The following is a 5,431-nucleotide window of genomic DNA, read 5'->3' on the forward strand; positions in this document are numbered from 1 at the left end:
TTCTTATAAAACAATATGTATACAAGGGAGAGGAAGACATGCTGTGGACCAAATCAGCCTGGATGAGAACATGATGCCGATCAGCAGACAGCGAGGGACCGGGACTAATGTTAAGCTAAATATGTACAGAAACGTACATAGTATCAACTATATTACCATACAGTTTTACTGACACAATAACTGTGTGGTTTAATTCAGAGTTTTCTTTTTTGTTTAAGGCGGCGTTGACATCTACTGTTTAGGACAATGCCCATCAAACAAACTGCTGAAGTATAAACTGCCCGGTTGATTTTCACATCACTAGTCTAATTCTACCACTATGTTTAATGATGGTGGATCTCAGGTCAAGCCTTGTTTATCTGGTGTTGAATGTCAACAGACATTCGACAGAAACATCTCAGGACAAAGCTTACAAATTACTCTAATTTGCTTTTGCTTCCTATTCGACACCTGCAACATCTGCGACACATCCAGATACCAACCCATATTACAAAAATCATTATTGCCAAAAGAACCAACCAAACATCAGCATATACATAACTAATGAAATTAAATCCTACGGATGGGGGCCGAAGATGATTGCCGCCATATTTGATCACGTGTTCCAGAGCAGACGCGCCTCGTTGCGCAGGAGTTTCGGGTCTGTCTCGTAGTAAATTTGACATCTTCTTCATGTTCAAGGTAATGCTTTCATTTCCGAGGACGTTATTTATCTTCTCAACAATTTCATCAACGGTGTCGTCGAAGATGTTGATGGACGAGCCGATACCATACTTTCTCACTTTCACAGCAGTGGTGAATGTTTCTGCGTGGATTGGCATACAGATGATAGGAACTCCCTGATATACACCCTCCCAAAAACCGTTCTTCCCACAATGAGAAATAAACAACTTGGTGTTGGGATGACCTAAGATATCATTTTGGGGCAGCCATTTCACTGTTTTAATGTTCCCGCGGATTTCTTCTTTGTCCTGTTTGAACAGTACCTGGTAATTCAGTCGACCAAGGGCAGTCATTAATTTTTCAATCAGTGACGACGGAAATGCTTTCAGTATACTTCCAAAGGTAACAAGAACAACACCATCAATACGATCATCTAAGAACCTCTTCATATCTTCTGGAAGGGGATCTGAAAAACTTGCAGTGAGACCCCCAACCTGGACAAAATTTGGAAAGATAGCTTTTGGGTAGTCAACAATGTAGTCAGAGTTTTCGAGAAATAGGATCGAATCCTTCGCCAGATCTCTTGAATCGAGGCCACGTAGCTTTTCATTGTACCGGGACAGATCAACACTTGGAAACATGAAATATCTCATGACAGGGTTTAAAAAGAAGACAAGGGTGTTTGTTAATCTTTGAAGGAAAGTCATTTCGTTGGAAAATTCTAAGTACAAACTAGGAAACGTGTTTGTCTGAAGAGGCATCTGACTGTCCTGAGGATCAATAAAAGATCCTTGAGCGGCAGCAGGTATCCCAAGGGCCAAAGGAAAAGCAAAGAGACATCCGGAGAACAAAACACCATCAACTATGGCAATGTCATATCTGTCTCTCTGCAACTCCTGAAATGCGGTCTTGTCATAAAATGCGGCATCACATATGTTGCGCATAAAAGGACTTGCCAAACGCATCAGGAACCACACCGGACTTGTCCTGTTATATATATAGTCGAAACTAGTGGCGATTACATCGTCGTTCCTCTTCTGGAATGATGGGTCAAGATTAGAATAACAACCTTAAACTTTGGTTTGAATAAATCCGCTTTCATCCTTGAGATGCAGTTCTTAGGGTCGTACAGAAGAACGTATAATGTCACATGGTGGCCTCTCTCAAGAAGCTCCCTGCCTATAGCCATCATCTCCAGACAATGACTCATGGCCGCCCACGGCACCAGTAAAACCTTGGCTCCATCAGTACTGTAGAAGACTCCTAGAATCGCAATCACTCGCAGAATCAACATTCCCACGCAAGTGTCAAATGTTGGTTCCTACAAAATAGTCAAGAAAGGTGCACATTTTGATTCACATAAGTAAGGTATAATTTTACACAAATATTTACGAATGGTAAGACATGCAAACTTGATCTCGTTACTGTATGGCCGGAATGATGTCGATGTGATATAAACCCAACTCAACTCAACTCAACTCAACATATATTTACAATTTACTGTCTCACATCGATTGGTCAAAACTATTTTTGGCTATTTCCAGAGCATATTATTTCAAAAACAAATGAAATTCACTCAAACTCACTATACAGTTTCAATTTCAAATTTTAGAGAAAAAAAGGAATATGCTATAAAATTCAATATGACCAGCTATAAAACCGTGGGTTTTTTTTAAATGTATCTTTGTTTTGAGAGATTTCGAATACAGACAACATACATTTTTTCCCTATTTACTGCTAACTGCCATCTATTACACCAGTAACCATCAATGGTAAGCATTGTTTGTAGTGTACTGGAGCAATGTCATCTGCATACATTTGAGTATACATATCAGAGTCATCAACATGTACACCATACTTCGGATTAGTAATGGCTAGTTCAGACAAAGAGGGTTTATTCAGTAAGGCGACCACCGGTCCAACACACACATGCATATCATGAACGACGAGAAGCACCATAAAAGTGAAGGAAGGGATACAGGTTTGTGTACGTATACAGAGATGTGAACACAAGATCAGCATGATGCAAAATACTACGTTTTTCATAGTTAAAAGTAACTATTTTGCAAAGGTTGTTTAAAACAATATCATTTTGAAAGGTAAACGGTAAGTCTACCTTGTTTCCAGGATATACAGATTAAAAACGTTTCAGACAAATCATTGACGTTTACACAAAATCAAAATGGTGATAATGTGCACTCATGCCTTACATAAAAGTTCCCATGTAGTACATAACTTGCTACACTGTAACAGCTTCCGCTTAGAGTAGTATAAGGCTTATATTTGAGATGATTTAGAAACCCCATTGTTTATACTACTCTTAGAGTAACAAATGCATTATAAGGTTGACTCATGCCACCAAATTAGAGCGTTTTACTGTTTTTATTTTGTACTAAAGATGTTAATACGTGTGTAAATAATCGATTCAGATTGATTTTGTTCACCTGCTAATAATTCATTCTTTTAACGTCACTCTATCAGCCGTGTATTCAAAATATCATCATATAATTTACAAGATACTGAAATCATAGTGACAGCGCTATACCCCTGTGGGTTTCGAACAAAAACAAGCAAATATTGCTTTGACTAGCGACCTTTCACTATATCTGGTGCAAGCTGTCTTACAACTGGAGCTGTACGTTAGCACCAAGTTACCATAACTTGGCACAAAAGTATGGTAATGTTTCACATCACACAATTGGAAAGAGATGTTGGTGTAGATGTCTCCAGCAACTTAAACAGAGTATATTCGTTTGAAAAAAATTTTGTGTTCCAACACAAGTCATACTGGAACCACCCGTCCCTACCCACTCTGTACATCTTTAACGACGTTCAAAGGAACCACCCCTCTGTACCCACACTGTACATCTTTCACGACGTTCAAAGGCACCACCCCTCTCGACCCACACATCAGACGGAGTATGTTGTCTTTGAAGGGCACTGCTAATCAACCGGCGAAATGAGAAGGCCCTCACGGCCTCGAGCAGACCTCTATGCATCACATCATTTACGACTGACAAATATGGTAAGGACAGTATCAGTGTATCAGAGATCTACAGTCTCTGAGTGAATATTCAGCTCTAACTTTAACACAGGGGAGGGAACTCTGGCTTGTGCTTTCGAAATCACGGTGGCACCCCATTTAGACTTGCAGAGGTCTTTAAAATAACGTACTAATCCTTATAGTTAGTAGTTAGAATCGTAATTTCTCGATTTTATACATAACAAAGACGTTGTCCTTACAAAGTGTGACCATAACAGACTCCTATCCTTGTTGCCAGCGCACTTACACTACGTAGTATATGGTCAGAATTAGTACACACGCAAGGACTTGCCTTTCACCGCAGCCTATGAACAGGGCAAGTACACCTGATGACAGTGTGTGGAAATACGTAAACATTAACGTGACAAAAAGTTGGACGTTATATAAGGTTAAGAGCACGAACACAGACATGTTACATTGTACACGCAAGCATGCATGTAAACCTCGTGGGGTGTTGTTTATTGTTGATTTTCCTGTTGTTCTTGTAGTGTGTGAGTGTGTGTGTCTGTGCGTGTGTCTGTGTGTGTCTGTGAGTGTGTGTTGCCGTAAGTCTAACGTACATTTATTGAAAATAACGTTCTCACGGATACACTTAAATCTCACAATTTGTCGTAAAAGTCTCCCCAAATACCGCTACATAATGTTTTCACCTCGAAGACGTAGAAGGTCCGGGTTAGAACTGATCCTAAGGAAGTTGTGCTTGTCGTAAGAGGCGACTAGCGGTATCGGGTGGTCAAGGTCGCTGACTTGGTTGGCATCCACTCGATTATTTACAGACTGCCGCCATATAGCTGGAATACTGGTGAGTGCAGCATAAAACTAAACTGAGCCACTCAGTCGAAATTGTGTAAGCTTGCCAACAGAATCGCCCAAACTTCAGTCAAAAATACCAAACGCACACACACAAATGAGCATAGGCATTGGGACAGATGTTTTATCAACAGCTGAAAGCGTGGGTAGCTTTTGGATGGTTGAGAACTCGACACACGACACAAACACTATACCGCTTATTCTCTCTCTCTCTCTCTCTCTCTCTCTCTCTCTCTCTCTCTCTCTCTCTCTCACACACACACACACACACACACACACACACACAGACACACCAGGTTACTGACTGGGTAATATATAACGGGTAACAGCTTGCTTTACATGCTGACTAAGCCAATCCCCATTGCTAGCAGTAACAATAACTCAGCTGTATGACAGTAATAACTTATATTTTACCTGTAATATTAAGCATGTTCGTTTTCTCAAATGTCCAAAATGTATATCACCTTACAATCTACATTATTCATTTCGTCACTTGTAATATATGTAGTAGACCACCATATCAACACATACATCACCTCGAGTCACTGTTCCACACGAGCTTTCTTAGTACCACAATAAAAACCGTCAATTGACGAAGGCGAATAAGAGACTATACTTACGGAGACTGATAACCAAAAACTCTGAACGTACGCGTCTGCTCACAAATTATCTTGTTTTGCGTAACGGCTTGTACAGTAGCTATGTATGCATAGCCCAGTGTGTCGATACAACGACCCTGCTTCCGGCCTAGTTTGTCTCACAGTCCCTATACACGTTTTTTTTCCCAAATGTGTAGCCCTCCCCCCCCCCCCCCCCCCCAATGCTTAAATGCCCTGAGTGAAGCAAGTGTAGATTTCCCTGGTTCAGGAATGCCTCAACTCACTGGCGCTTCTTTTTAATTTAAATGGGTTTAAA

The 5,431-nt window shown here is 40.5% G+C and overlaps 1 pseudogene; it reads right to left on the reverse strand.

The window, feature by feature from the left end:
- Positions 1–290: 290 nt before the first annotated feature.
- On the reverse strand, positions 291–5,223 carry LOC137294491 (UDP-glucuronosyltransferase 1A5-like; annotated as a pseudogene).
- Positions 5,224–5,431: the final 208 nt, after the last annotated feature.

This window comes from Haliotis asinina, chromosome 8 (genome assembly GCF_037392515.1).
Source record: "Haliotis asinina isolate JCU_RB_2024 chromosome 8, JCU_Hal_asi_v2, whole genome shotgun sequence".
In the NCBI taxonomy this organism is placed as follows: domain Eukaryota; kingdom Metazoa; phylum Mollusca; class Gastropoda; order Lepetellida; family Haliotidae; genus Haliotis; species Haliotis asinina.